Source organism: Ochotona curzoniae, unplaced genomic scaffold (genome assembly GCF_017591425.1).
Source record: "Ochotona curzoniae isolate NIBS_2020 unplaced genomic scaffold, NIBS_Ocur_1.0 patch63, whole genome shotgun sequence".
Taxonomy (NCBI): domain Eukaryota; kingdom Metazoa; phylum Chordata; class Mammalia; order Lagomorpha; family Ochotonidae; genus Ochotona; species Ochotona curzoniae.
Window position 1 is genome coordinate 76,004 of NW_024467043.1, and position 15,977 is coordinate 91,980.

Here is a 15,977-nt window from a genome sequence, read left to right on the forward strand (position 1 = left end):
ACCCATGGGTACTGCTGCCTCGTCCAGCTTGGCATATTCCCAGTCCTGGTTTTCCTGCTCAACAGCAGAAGGTATACCCCAGCAAGGGAGTTCCCCAAGTTCCCCCACCAAACCTGCTTGATATGGTCTGCCTTGATCCCAGTCTTTGCATGTGCCTGTAGGTACTGTGGCCTGGCCCTCGCTCCCACAAGTGTCAGCTGGGTTCCTGTCAGGCGAGTTCTATAGGCCAGCTGGCCTTGGCCGTCACCACCCCCAGCTCTCCATGTAAACTGATGGGTGCTGCAGTTCAGAGGCCACAATTCCCCTACAGAATCTGCCCCCAAATCTGTTTTCTCACATTCTGGTGGGTGCTGTGGTCCACACCCTACTCCAACACTCATGGGTGGGGTATTGTGGCCTAGCATAGCCAGCCATGCACACCAGCCCCAGATTTTGTGAGCACCCTCAAGAGGTGGGTAATACTGTTTAATTCAGCCCATGCCTTCCACATGTGCAGGCACTTTGGCCTGTCCGGGGCCTGCTATCCGGTTTCCCCTCTCTAAACCACCCTGTCTCAGCCTCCTTGCCTACCTGTCAGTTCATGAACAGTCCATGAAGATCACCAGAAGTCATTCCTTCCCTGACAAACATGCACTCAGCCATTCTCACTCCTACACATCCCCGAATTCCCTTCCCTGGGCAATCTACAGCCCCCCAGCCTTGGTGTGTCCTGACCTGGCGCTCTCTGTTTTGCCCCCTCCCCTTACACACACACACACACACACACACACACACACACACACACACACACACACACACACACACACACACACACACACTCTGGAAACCAGAATTGTAGCACAATGAGTTAAGCTGTCACCTGTGTGTGGGGAGCAACTGATGCAATGACTCAACAGATTAATCTCATTCTTCAAGCACCAGGATCCCATATGGGTGCTACTTCATGTCCCAGCTGTTCCACTTCCCTTCCAGCTCCCTGCCTGTGGCCTGAGAAAGTAGTCGAGGACAGCCCAAAGCCTTGGGACCCTGAACCCACATGGCAGATCCAGAAGAAGCTCCTGGCTTCAGATTGGCATAGAAGCGGCCGTTGTGGTCACTTGGGGAGTGAACCATTGGACGGATGATCTTCCTCTCTTTCCTCCTCTATTAATCTGACTTTGCAATAAAAAGAATTATTTTTATTTGAAAGGCAGACTAAAGAGAGATAGAAAAAAATCTCCCCAAATGGTTTGGCTGGTCTGGACCTTCTTTTTGGGTCTCCCACACGGATGCAGAGGACTAAGGACTTGGACCATCCTCTGCTGCTTTCTCAGCAAAATTAGAAGGAAGCCAGATCCAAAATAAAGCAGCCAGAACTGAAGCCAGTGACCACATGGAATACTGGCATCACACAGGCAGAGGCTTAATCTATTCTACCACAGTGCTGGCCCCTCAACTTTAATCTTCAATGACTAAATGATTATTTTTTTGAAATATTTTATTTCACAATTACTGTTGTTTTTAACTTTGGAAAATGTTAGGAAATATTTCTCTTCAGCAAATCACATACTTCTTCCAACCTGGACACTAAGAAAAATACATTTAATTATAAGGTACACACAGATATTCCATTCACTGGTTCACACCCCAAATGTTCACAATGGATAGGGCTGGCTAATCAGCTAAAAGTCAAAAAGCCCAGAATTCAACGAGGGTCTCCCATGTGGGTCATGGCGACTAAACCACTCCAGTCAGCAACTGCAGTTTCTCAGGATGCACAATAGCATGAAGCAGAGGCAGTAGTTGAACCCAGGCACTGTGAAACAAATGTGGGCATCCCAAGTAGTGTCTCATCCTCTGGGCAAAACACTTGTCCCTTAAACATTTTAGAACAGTGAATAATGAAGTAGACAAAGAAAATAAACAGACTTAAACTTAATATTTCTATTAATTTAAAGTTGAAATCTGAAAGTAAAAGTTGAGTGATGAACCTAAGCCGGACCCCATACTGGCTGGTACACACATAAGTCAGGTCTGGTGTCACCTCAGGCAAGGTTTCTTTGGGGAACCCTCCCAAACTGGATCACTGGACTCAAAACTCCAACCACAGGGAAAATCATAGGATATGTGGTCTGACTGTGGGGTGCATATGTCAGAATGGGCCTCCTCAGTTGCTGAAGCCTGTGTAGTGAATGGTACGGCCAAAAGCACATAGGGGACAATATAGTTTATTAAGGCCTGCAGAGGCTGTCTAGTACCATGGCAGAGGATGGAGTACAGAACAAACTGGACAATTCTTCCAGCCAAGCTTTGACAATGAGTATTTGGGCAAATTAAGACTCTAATGTGAACTACATTGGCCAACCGACCTAGGGACAATGAAATCAACAGCATCTCATAACTATCAAAACCACTTAAACTGTATCCTCAGAACATACTCCACACTACACTGGGCACCCTGGGATGACATCGAGCGACTGTCCCCCATTCCTGGGTATGGGTGCGGTTGGGCTGCTGGGAGCAGAACTCTCCCCTTCTCTGCCCACTTTCTCGAGATACAGGAAGAAAAAAGGTGATTGGAAACATTTGTTCCCATCCACACTTTCCCATTCCTTGACTGTTTCCACGTAGAATGGGGGTGCACATGGGCATGTACCCTTTTCAATTATGAAAACATCATCAAAAATTAATTTATATTTCATTACTATTTTTTTTTATTGGAAAGGCGCGTACACAGAGAGAAGCAAAGAAAGAAAGAAGGATTTTCCGTTCACTGCTTCACCGCTTAAGTGAACGCAATGGCCAGAACTGAGGAGTCAGGAGCTTCTTCCAGACCTCCCATGTGGCTGCAGGGTCCCAAGGCTGTGAGCCATCTTATACTGCTTTCCCAGGACACAAGCAGGGAGCTGGATGGGAAGTAGAGCAGCTGGGATATGATGAACCAGCACTCACATGGGATCCCACTGGATCCCACTGGATACAAGACAAGGATCTAGCTACCAGGCTATCATGCTGGGACCTAAAAATAACTTTTAGAAAAGATTAATTTTTATTGGGGCCCGACACAGTGGCTTAGCAGCTAAAGTCCTCACCTTGAACGCACCGGGATCCCACATGGGAGCCGGTTCTAATCCCAGCAGCTCCACTTCCCATCCAGCTCCCTGCTTCTGGCCTGGGAAAGCAGTCAAGGACAGCCCAATGCTTTGGGATCTTGCACCCATGTGGGAGACCTGGAGGAAGTTCCTGGTTCCTGGCTTTGGATTGGCGCAGCATCGGCCGTTGCGCTCACTTGGGGAGTGAATCATCAGATGGAAGATCTTCCTCTGTCTCTCCTTCTCTATATATATCTGACTTTGCAATAAAAATAAGTAAATCTTATACAAACAGATTTATTAAAAAAAAAACACAGATTTTTATTGGAAAGTCAGATATACAGAAAGATCTTAGTTTTGCTGATTCACTTCCCAAGTGGCCACAACAGTTGAAGCTGTGCCGATTTGAAGCCAGAAGCCTGGAGCCTCTTTTGGGTCTCCCATGCAGGTGCAGGGTCCCAAGGTTTGGGTCATCCTCGACTGCTTTCCCCGGCCACAAGCAGGGAGCTGAATGAGAAGTGGGGCCACCAGGATTAGAACCAGTGTTCATATGGGATTCCAGCGTGTGCAAGGTGAAGACTTTAGCCACTACTCTACCATACTGGACCCAATAAAAATTTCTTAAAACAAAAAACAGTGGGCTTCCAGGCGGCAGTGTGCAGGTCAGGAGGCCAGGGCCCCTCAGCCAGCCACCAGCTTGTTGCTGGGTGGGTCTGACTGCCCCTGGATGTGGCTCGGGTGTCGAGGGAGATATGGGCAAAGAGCCAAGTGGGTTGGTTAATCCCAGGGGTGGAACTTGGGTCTGGAGGGAGGCCTGAGCCAAAAGAACTAGGTCTGGGAGCAGATTCTATTTGGGATGTGTGAGTCCACACCTTTGGTCTCCAATCTCAACTGGTTCACTTGGAGATGGGGTGGTGATAGTCTGAGGTAGGCTTAACCATGGAACCACCGACACTCATGTGTAACAGGGTTGGGTACAGCCTGGGTTTTCCAGCCTGCGGCACTTGCAGACACACCCAAGAATATGGTCTAAGGTGGGTCAGACCACAACATCCACTGCTCTTACATATGCAGGATGGAGAGGCAGCCTACGACTGGTAAGGGCCTAGCATCCATTGGCATGGTTGATCTAGGGGTCTGGGAGTGGGTCTGTTAGGGGAACTAGATCAACTCCCCTGATAGCCATTGCTTTGCTTCATGAGCATGCAACTCAGGCCTGGGTGTTGGTCAGACCAGGCATGGTAGCTCCAACTGTCGGCATGCATGTGAAGTGGATTGGGGGGGGTGGAGATGCTAACCTTAGCTCATTGGCAAGTGCAGACTGGAAAGCTGGGCATGCCTGGCTAGGCTATCACACTTGCTGGTTTGCATGAGTGATGGATGGGAGCGGACTGAGCATGGCCAGGTACAGCTGGCACTGGGTACGGGTCAGGTCAGGCCAGGCTGCAGCATCTGATGGCAAAGGTCAAGATGGGATGGGAATGCAGAGCTGGATCAGAGCAACCCCTGGCATGTAGATCTGGGGATTGGAACAGGCCTGGTTGGGGACCTTAGAGGACACACTAGCTAGGTTGTGGTTCCCACTGGTGAGCATGAGAGTCAGAATGGGGGTGGTCTGGGCTGGACATGGCTGCAGTGTCCCTCAGCATGGGTGTGGACAGGGTCTGGGATGTGCCAGACTGGGCTAGACTCCAGCAACCACTGATGCTCGTGAGAACCAGAGTGGGTTTAGGACAGGTTGGGCTAGGTTTCAGCTCCCACTGGGCCATGTGAGAGTTGCATCAGGGCATGGACTAGGTATGGCTGGCCTGTATCAACCAACAGTGAAAACCGGATTAGGTCTGGGCCATTTGAGTAAAGCTACTGTTCCTGCCAGGACAGGTGGTGGACTAAGGCAGCCTGCACTAAGGATCCACTGGTGTATGTGAGATCTGCACTGAGAGGAGAACCAATAAAGGAGTTTGGGGAACTCCGCTGGTGTAAGTGTGTGCTGGAGGGTGGAGTCACATTGCAAGCGCCGGGATTCCATATGGGCACTAGTTCTTGTCCTGGCTGCCCCACTTCCCATGTAGCTCCCTGTTTATGGCCTGGGAAAGCAACAGAGTACGGCCCAAAGTCTTGGGACCTGACATTACTGTGGGAGGCACAGAAGAAGCTCCTGGCTGTGGATCAGCTCAGCCCCAGCCCTGCAGCCACTTCAGGAGTAAAGCAGAGTATGGAAGATCTTTTTCTCTATCTCTCCTCCTCTCTGCATAAATCTCATCTGCCTTTTCAATTAAAAAAATCTGAAAAAAAAAAAACTGATAAAATCTTCTCAACTTGATCACATAAACATTACACATGCATTAAATATCCTTCAATTCAGTAATTCCACTTCTAGAAATCTATTTTATGTATACCCTCAGCCATTTTCAAAATGAGATGTATACATGTTAATTCATGAACTATCAAGTGAATAACAGGCTGTAAGCCTAAACTGTTCACCTAGGAATGACAGATTACATAAACAAGTATGTCTATAAAATATACAAAGCTATAAAAAATAAGGGAATTGTTTATGTGTCATCTCAACAAATGTATAATAAAAAGAAAAGAAATAGGGGGGAAGGGAAAGAGAGGAACTTTTTACTATATAGTCTCATTCTAAAATTTATACATTAATATGTCAAAACTATAAACTTCTGAAATAAAAATCAGACTATTAAAGAATGCGATCATTTAGATGAAGTGAAAAAATAAGCAATATTGACTGAAATCCAATTTCACATATCTGCATCAGAAAATGTTTTTGTGAAAATAACCAGTTAAAAAGCCAATTATTTATATATTTCTGCTTTCCAAATTTACAATTTGTAATGACATATTTATAACATTAATAATTTAGAACATGTGTTCTCATTGAATTTACATTTCTCTGTATTTCTTGAAATGTTTTAAAGGATATTGAAAGGAAACAATCATTATGTTAGGTCAGGACTAAGGCCTTCTGCTTCACATTTTTTATATATTAATAAGCACAACTATCACTGTAAAGAAAAACAATACTTGCTAAGAATACAATACACAGGTTTACAATATATATCGAAACTTTTTTATCATCCAAGGATATACTTCTTATAGAGTATGAGTAAAATTTGTTTTTCTGAAACTGCAAGTCAAAAATGCCTTATAATTTGAGAAAGATGACTTTAAATTACAACACCATAACAAATAAATACTCCCAAAGTAACAAGGAAGGACAATGGTAGCACAAAGGATGGCTCACAAAACAAGGTTTCTATTGTCTCTATTCTTACTAAAATGTTACTAATTACTAATCAGAAATAGCACATAGGGCCCACATCGTGGCACAGTGGATTGAGCAGTTGCTTGCAGAGCCAGCACCCCACCCCAGGAGTCTCACCTACTCCACTGCCCACAAATTTCTTGTTAATGTGCTTGAAAAGGCAGTGCAAGAGGACCCACATACTTGGGCCCTTCCACCCACTACAGGTGGTAATTTTGAATATTTTCACCTCTGAGAGCAATCTCACCTATTAACTTAGCTAGAACTATCGTACATCACTAAAATTACTTTCCAGGAAAGCAATTTTTTAAAAAAGATTTATCTATATGAATAGCACAGCAATAGAGAGGAAGAGATAGTGTGATCTTCATCACTCATTAACTTCCCAAATGACTGCACCAGCCAGGACTGGGGTCAGGCTAAAGCCAGAAGCCAGGGATTCAATTCAAGACTCCCACATAGGTAGCAGGGTCCCAAACCTGACCCAAGCACACTACCAGGAAGCTGGATCTAAACGGGAACAGCCAAGACTCCAACTGGCACTCTAATATGGGACGCTAACATGGAAAGCAGTGGCTCAATGCTCCATCAACTTCAAAGAAAGCAATTTAAGATTCATACCAGTCTCATCAGCTCATTCCTAATACAGTATACAACAACTGGCACAGCAGTTAAGTCTCTGCTTGGGATACAAAGTGCCTGGGTTTGATAACCCAGTTCCATTTTCTTTTTTTAAATATGTATTTTTATCGGAAAGTCAGTTTTACAGGAGGAGAGACAGAAGAATGATTTTCCATCTGCTGGTTTACTTCTCAAGTGACCACAACAGCAGAGCTGAGATGATCTGAAGCTAGGAGCCAGGAGCTCTTCCAGGTCTCCCACACGGGTGTAGGGTCCCAAGGCTTTGGGCTGTCTTTTCCCAGGCCACAAGCAGGGAGCTAGATGGGAAGTGGAGCAGCTGGGACAGAAATTGGTGCCCATGTGAGATCCTGGTGCATGCAAGGCAAGAACTTTAATTGCTAGATTACTTATTGCAATGGGTTCACAGCTTCATTTCAATTCCAGCTCCTGCTCATGTGCACCACAGGGGTCAGTGAATGATGGCCCAACTAGTTGGATCCTTGCTACCCACATGGCAGGCCCAGACTGAGTTCCAGGCTTAGCACTGGCCAGCGGGTATTTGACAAGTCAACCAACAGATGAGAAACCTGCCTGCTCTTCTGCCTTTCTAATAAATGGAGGGGGTGGGGCTGAGGCAAAAAAATTGTTTCAAAAACATATGAATACATTTATAAACACCAGATTGCTAACACAAAATTAAGTAAAATCAAGATAATATTCTGACAGAAAAGATAATTACGCTTTTCTGTCATGCTCATTTATTCAGCGTTTGAAACATCTGTGACATTAAACACTCCGCTGGTAGTAGCATGATAAACAGGTAGGCACTTGTGAAATTCTTAAATTCTTTGGAAAATCTGAAAAGAAAAAAATCTGGGAACAGAACATTAACCTAGTGACTAAAGTCCTTGCTTGCATGTGTCGGGATCCCATTTGGCTGCCTGTTCGTATCCCGGTACGTGCAGTATTTATGGTTAAAAAGGCCAAAAATTATGGCTTCTCCACCCCCCCCCCATTTTTGGTCTATCAAGTTGCTGTTTATTTATTTTTTTGCCTGTTTGGTCTGTGTGTAAAACAATGTTGACAACAATAAACCAAAATTTTATTTTGATGAGTTGTTCTTTAAAAAAAAAAATCTGTGGATCAGTGTTATGCCTGTAATGCCAGCATCCCACATGGGTCCAGGTAGAATCCTAGCTGTTCTGCTTTCAGTTCAGCTCCCTCCTTATGTTCCTGCAAAATCAGTGAAGGGCTGCCCAAATCCTTAGACCCCGGCACCTACGTGGGAGTCAGGTGAAGTTCCTGGCTCGGGCTCCTGGTGTAGCCTCAGCCTTTATGGACATCTGGGGGATGACCAGTGGATTACAGAGCTCTCAAGTACTCGCTCTCCCACTCTGTAAACTGTTTTACTTACTTAAGTAAATACATTTTTAAAAATCTTTGCCAAAAAAGGAGAAAATTTACAATGCTGCCAAAATTCAGTGTTAAACATGGATGTTATCCACACTCTTGAGAGAGACATAAAAATACAATTATGTATCAATCCACAAAAAACAAATACTAAGTGGGAAAATCTCTGCTAATACTCTTAACATTGTAGGCAAAAATCATCTCTATGTTCTTACATAATGATAAATTTATCTCACTGCCTTCAGAAATCTACCTACACCATTCTAGGCCCATGGTATTTCATTTAGTAATTCCCAGAAAAAAAAAATTACACTTTGGAAGTCTTAAGGAAATTTAGAGAGATCATCTGGTCCAATTTTCTGATTTTCACATCCAGAAACAAGATACTAGAGAGCTGAAATGAGAGGTCCAAGGTTACATGTAACATTTTTTGTACCTTCACTATGGAAACAAGCTTATTCACATATACTATGGCTTACTGAATTTAATCCCCATTGCAGGTCCTAATAAAATTGTTTTATTATGAATAAACCTTAAGCTAAAGTGTGCATACAACTAACAGTAGTTTAAATATGCTTCACCCTTTAAAAACAAATAAACAACAGCAACAACAACAAAAACGAGTTATTGGCCTGGCGCGCTAACTTAGTGGTTAAAGTCCTTGCCTTGAAAGCTCCAGAATCCCAAATGGGCACCTGTTCTAATCCCAGCAGCCCTGCTTCCCATCCAGCTCCCTGCTTGCGGCCTGGGAAAGCAGGCAAGGATGGCCCAATGTTTTGGGACTCTGCACGTGCACGGGAGACCTGGAAGAGGCTCCTTGTTTCAGACTGGCTCAGCTCCAGCTGTTGCGCTCACTTGGGGAGTGAACTATCGGAAGGAAGATCTTCCTCTCCGACTCTCCTCCTCTCTGTATATCTGCCTTTCCAATAAAAATAAATAAATCTTAAAAATAAATAAATAGTTAAGAAATTTCTTAGGATTTTAAACAATCATTTCCATAGCAAAGATTGATGTTCCCATTTATAATTATTATAGAGTTAAATTTCAAGGTGAAGTTTGCGATCATTTTAAGCCACCACTTTAAAACAAAGCTCAAAGGGCTTGGCGCGGTGGCACAGTGGTTAAGGTCCTCGCCTTGAACGCCCGGGATCCCATATGGGCGCCAGTTCTAATCCCGGTGGCCCCGCTTCCCATCCAGCTCCCTGCCTGTGGCCTGGGAAAGCAGTCAAGGACGGCCCAAAGCTTTGGGACCCTGCACCCATGTGGGAAACCCGGAAGAGGCTCCTGGCTTCGGATCGGCATAGCATCGGCTGCTGCGCTCACTTGGGGAGTAAACCATCGGACGGAAGATCTTCCTCTCTGTCTCTCCTCTCTGTATATCTGCCTTTCCAATAAAAATAAAATAAATCTTTAAAAAAAAAAACCCAAAGCTCAAAAGTTTTCCTGTCTTACACCAAAAGTACAAAGTCCCAGTTATAGCATTTTCCTGAGTATTTATAAACCTCCTTGAGAAAATTACAAAAGGGCAAGTTTCATGCCACAGACACACAAGCCACTGAATTCTTTTTTTATTTTATTTTTTTTATTCTTTTATCAAGCCACTGAATTCTTACGGTGATGACATAAGAATTAGACTTGCAGACTCATTGACATAAACAAATTCAAAGTTGAAGTTCAGTGCTCAAACTGAAAACAAACAAAAAGCATATATTATCACAATTTAACAAAAAGATGTGTGCAACAAACTCTTCAGGTGACTTAACTTACAGATTCTTACTACCAATGTCAACACACCCAATCAGAATGGAATACTAAAAATAGACAATGCCATAATTTTGCTGAGATAATCAACGTGAAAAGGTGCAAGAACACAAAAATCAACATATATTTCCCGAAAGGGGAAGCAACTACTGAACAACTACAGACGTGATGTTGACCAAAGTATCAAAAGAACAAAGACCTTTTGATACTTTTGAAACAGGTTACCCTCACCACAAGACCACAACACGCGTACAAGACCAGGCATTCCAAAAGTCAAGATACAAAAAATGCTACTTCCCTCACAGAACTAGTTAACTGTCACCAAAAGCTGACTTCATGCATTTTTTTTTTCTCCTAAACAAATTGAGCATCTCTTTTGGAAGCCCACAGCTAATGACAGCTGGAAGTTAGGCTATCATTCTACACATAAACCAAGTGAAGCTTAGTACAGGTGCCTGAGCCACAACACCCAAACTGTCCAACTGCAGCCCTTTACACACGTGCGCACTGACAGCCCAGCCTGAAGAAGCAGCCGCAGCGATTCAAGGGCACATCACTCCAGCAGGGTCCCAGACCAGAGCCGGCAAGACAGGACGGCGTTGACAATTAGAAAGCCGTCAAAGTCATGTACAACGAACCACTTACAAGTAAGCATGGAACTTGCTGCAGAAATCATCGCACCCTAAATCTGCTAAAATTTTAAAGGGAGCGGAGGTGCTAAAGTGAACTTGACGGTGCAACCTCAAAACTTAACAAAATGCTCTCTTCCACTGCCTTCGTCATCAAGTAGCTTGCTGGTCAGCCTTCTTTACCAAATTGCAATGCACATAGACACAGGCATATGTTATATATGTGTTTCCCATTTCCGGTTTTTGCCCCGGACTCACACATTCCCCAATGAGTCTACCACGATGTGGTAGACTCACACTGTGCACTGCACCTTAAGAGTGACCGCTATTCCAAAAAACGACGTACCGCACAGAATGCACTCTCAGGGGAAGAAGTAAAAATCAATGCACCAGTGGTGCTTTTTATAATGTTCCCTCCACCAAAAATAAAAGCCTGGGTAGTCTCCTTGCAAGACAAGACTTCCGACGCTGCCCCTTAAGAAGACTCAAGCCAGGCCAAATCAGCACACTGAGCATACGGAGCTTCCTCCTGCCAAGTATCTCCTCCTAAAGGCCTCGCGCGGCTCACAGCTCCGGGACACCGGAGAACTTCACGAGAGGCGAGGGTTCAGGACCTGGTTATGGGGGGGTTGAGAAAACGCCTCGCAGAGTGGCCTGGAGTATGCACGACAGTTGCCGTCCTGGTCGGAGCATGAGAAAAAGCCTCTTCCCAGGGATTCAGGATCTAGGTCCGCCACTCTCTACCACCCCAACCTGACAGCAAGCCGAGGGTGTACCCCCTCTTCCCCGGCAAGCCCCCCACCTACCTCACGATGTGGAAGCATCCACCACCCACCCAGCTCCCCGGGGCTCAGGCCGCCACCGCCGCCATGTTACAGCTGGTGCGGCAGAATGCGTCAGGGAGGGCGGGGGCTGGGAGAGCAGCGACGTTGCCCCGGCCGGCCAGGCTCGGCTGCAGGCCCCGTCCGGCCGCTCCGGCAGCCGGGCCAGCGACGCGGCGTCCCGAGCAGGCCCCTTCCGCACCCAAACAGCCCGCACACCTCGAGGCAAAGACGGTTAAGTCGGCCGGCCTCCCGCGCCGGCTCCGCCCCTCTTCCTCCAGCCCTTCCCGCTTTAGGACCCGGGGCTGCAGCAAATGACGCCCACACAAACCACACGGGCTGCGCGCTATTTTACCTGCACCGGGGGTTTCCTTTTCCCGGGACGGGTCCTTAAAAGCGCTTCAAATCTACCGCCGCCAGAAAAGGCGCTAAAGCCCACTAACCGCCTCCCTCCCCCCACAGCCCAGCCCCGGCGTGGAGGGGAAGCGTCGCGCAGGAAGCGCGTCAAGATGGTATGACGACATCTGCTGACGTCCCTGTGTGGGCGTCGCCACTTCCTTCCAAGAGAAAAGAAGATTTGGGACGTTTTAGCTGCCTGGTTTCAATGTAATTTTATCCTTTCTAAATGAGTTGACAGAGAATGGTTTTAACCCTCCGAATGCCATATTGTTCGGAAACAAAGTGCTTCATTTAATAAATATTTCCTAAAGCTGTCAGGCCCCTGGGAAGGGAAACCTACCTTCAGGGAGCTTCCAGTTCAGTTTTTAAAAGGACTAGAAGAGAAATTCTAGATTGTAACAGACAAAATGTAATTATTAATGTTGTGTTTGATGATGGAGGTTATTATGCCTGCTTTACAGATGGATTCACTCAGGAAAAGTCCCGCTCCTTCATACTCACTTTCTGCTAAACAGTGTTTTAAAATTGCAAATCCCGTGCAGCTTAGGGGAACTATACGTCATCATTCAGTTATTTTGATGGGTAAGTATGCTTAGCTTCTCTTGGAATTCATCACGACTACTTTGAGAGGAGCAGCTATCCTGAAAGAAGTTAGGTTTTTGTTCTTTCGTTTTTGGGGTTTTTTTTTAATACATATATATTGAGGATTGTGATTTCTGTTTAAATATTTATTTCCATCTACTTGAAAGCAAGCGCATGCGAGAAAGCTTCCATCCGCTGGTTCAGTCTCCAAATGCCTTCAGTTGCCAGGGTTGGGCTTGCAGCAAGCCAGGACCATGGAATGCCATCCTTTTCTCCCAAGAGTCCAAGTATTTAAACCATCCTCTGCTGGTTCATGGGCAGCGAGTTGGGAGAACTGGAACTAACATTTTAATATGGGATGCTGGCATCCCAAGTAGCAGTTTAACCAGCTGTGGGGCAATGGTCTTCCCCCTGTAGGGAATACCTAAGGGGCTTAAATGGTTATCATATGAAAGAATCTAGGCTCTGAGGGGGCTGCAGCCCCTTATTTGCAACACCCACTGCGCAGGTGTTCCATTTTGGATCCAGCTTCCTGCTGATGCTCCTGGAAGGCAACCAATGATGGACCCAGCACTTGATCTGCTGGTACTCACTCAGGAGACTCAACTTGAGGTCCTGGCTCCTAACTTTGGCCTGGCTCAAACTTTGTTGGTATTTCCAGGAGTGAATCAAAGAATGGAAGAACTTTATACCACCTGCTCTACAAACACACAGAATATAAGTGTCTCATCCTGTCAGGTAAACTAATTTAAAAAGCGTGTGAGCATGCGGTGAATGTGAGGGCTATGAAGAATTTAATGTAGCAATGAAACTGAATAGCACAGTCATCTTTGGGCAGTCCAGAGGTATTGTAAATTTACATTGCAGTGGCAAGAGTAATTCTGCAATACCGTTGTTGTCAAGCAACACCCCAAATTAGTTGGAGATGTTGCTATAGAAGCTTGCAACTTGAGTCAGCTCACCTGATGTGCAGAAAACCATTGAGGTAGAGGAAAAATGGTATTGCAAAGTGGACAGCCAGAATCCAGGCAGCAATTGCTTACTAAGGAGTGCTTGATCAACTTGTGCCCAAGTTCCTAGTTGTTAGCAATGCTGTGCTTTTTTGGAAATTCATGATGGCCAAGAGGGTACCATTGTTCTGGGGTAAAGGAGGTTCTGTGTAAGTTCCCCAGGCCTGGAATTTCTCTGGCTGCACTTGAAATGCATTGACCATCAACGTTTTAACTATCAGAGAAGCAAATGACTTCATGAGTTCCATGATTAGATGCCTATGGGACCAGCTGTGCAGCTCTCTCAGATCAGTGAATTCCTCTGATAAAGAGCAGGCAAAGACACCTTAGAATCAGGGTGGCAAATGTGAGGCTGGGTCCTGCTTTTACAATACAAGGGTTTGGTTTTATTGGGTACTTTTCCGAAAGGTTTTTTTTTTTTTTTAAGGTGAATTTCTGTGAGCATTGGTTTCTTTTTGTTTCTTGCACATCTACCTGCAGAAACTTTTTCTGTAATGACACGCAGATTAATTTCCTGGGATTTAACTTATACTAAAGGCTGTGTGTACGAGGAATTGCTATTATATTGGTATATTTTCCCCTTTTATATATATGGATTCACTTTTGAGGATATACTATATATCATTACTACTATAATTAACATTTTGGGGTATGTTAAAATAATTGATAATAATTAACAGTGAAATAATAATTTATTCATTTTATTTATTTTTTAAGATTTACTTAATTTTATTGGAAAGTCAGATATACAGAGGAGGAGAGTCAGAGAGGAAGATCCTCTATCTGATGATTCACTCCCCAGGCAGCTATAATGGCCGGAGCTGAGCCAATCTGAAGCCACGAGCCTGGAGCTACTTCTGGGTCTCACATGCAGGTGCAGGGTACCAAGGCTTTGGGCTGTCCTCAACTGCTTTCCCAGGCCACAAACAGGGAGCTAGATGGGAAGTGGGGCTGCCGGGATTAGAACCAGCGCCCATATGGGATCCTGGTGTGCTCAAGGTGAGGACTTTAGCTGCTAGGCCACCGTGCATTTTAAAAAATATTTATTTATTAATTTATTTTATTTTTATTTGAAAGGCACATTTACAGAGAGAGGCAGAGACAGAGAAAAGGTCTTCCATTTTCTAGTTCATTCCCCAAATGGCCGCAACAGCTGCATCTGAGCCAAATTGAATCCAGGAGCCAGAAGCTTCTTGGTCTCCCATGTGGATACAGGATAGGTAGGACTTGAATCATCTTCTACTGCTTTCCCAGGATGTAAGCAGGGAGCTAGATGGGAATGGAGCAGCCATATGGGATGCTACACACGCTGAAAGGTGGAGGATTAGCAAATGGAGTCATTGTGCCAGCCCATAGTAAACATTGATAAAAGGATTTATTTATTTATTTTGGAAGAGTTCTAGGGAGGAGACATGGAGAGAGATCTTTGATTAGCTGGTTCACTCCTCAGATGCCAGCAGTGCCAGTGCTGTGGGCCAGGCAGAGCCAGGAGCCAGCAGCTGCATCTGGATTTCCCAAGTGGGTGATAGGGACTCCAACACTTGGAGGCCATGTTCTGCTTGTTTTCCCAAACCATCAGCACGGAACTGCATTGGAAGTAGAGCAGCCAGCACAGGAACCCCTTCCTTTTGTGATGAGGGTCTTGCAGACAGTGGCCTTACTCACTGTGCTATAATTTTGGTGCAGATCCATGCTAGTTTTAGTATAAATTTTAAATGGTCAGAGTTTAGGAGACTCTTGGAAGAAGTTTTACATTTTTTAAGTATTTAATTTTCTTATTTGACAGAGAGAAAGGGACAGATAATTCTTTCGTTTGAAGGGTCACTTCCTAAATGACATCTATACCTAAAATTGGACCAGGTAGAAGTGAGGAGCCAGCACCTCCACCCTGGTCTCTCTTCTGGTTAACAGGGATCCATGTATCTGAGTGAACTTCCTATATATACCTCCTATGGTACACATTAGCAGAAAGCTGAATCAAAAGCTGACTGGAAATTGAACCCAAGCACTCAGGCAGGCATCCAGGCAGTGTCATGAATTGCTGTGACACACAACATCAGCTGCCCTCAGAAATTGCACTTTTTTTTTGGTTAGCATTAATTTGACTTAATTGCAAGCCAGAGCGATAGGCAAAAGAGCTCTGTCATCCACTGGTTCACTCCCTAAACTGCCAAAAAACTGTCAGGGCTGCTCCAAGCTAAATCTAGGAACAGGAACTCCATCGGGATCTCCCACAGAGGCAGCAGAGACCCATGTACTTGGATTATCTGCTGCTACCTTCCCAGTGTCAGCAGTAGAGAGCTGGACTGGAAATGGGGCTGTTGTTACAAGAACTGGCATCCTGATGGGATGCTGATGGTGTTGTGGTTTTAGGCATCTAGCTCAAG

At 45.1% G+C, this 15,977-nt stretch overlaps 1 protein-coding gene across 2 annotated transcripts in view; it reads right to left on the reverse strand.

The window, feature by feature from the left end:
- The window catches only part of LOC121168144 (peptidyl-prolyl cis-trans isomerase G), a 47,755-nt gene extending 35,660 nt beyond the window's left edge, over positions 1–12,095 (reverse strand). The window contains exon 1 of one of the 2 annotated variants that reach the window (XM_040997963.1): positions 11,955–12,095. The gene's annotated coding sequence lies outside the window, so the exon portion shown is untranslated. Of the gene's footprint in view, positions 1–11,584; positions 11,847–11,954 lie in introns of those variants that run through there. The other variant, XM_040997962.1, reaches the window with a different exon arrangement.
- Between the last annotated feature and the right edge of the window lie 3,882 nt (positions 12,096–15,977).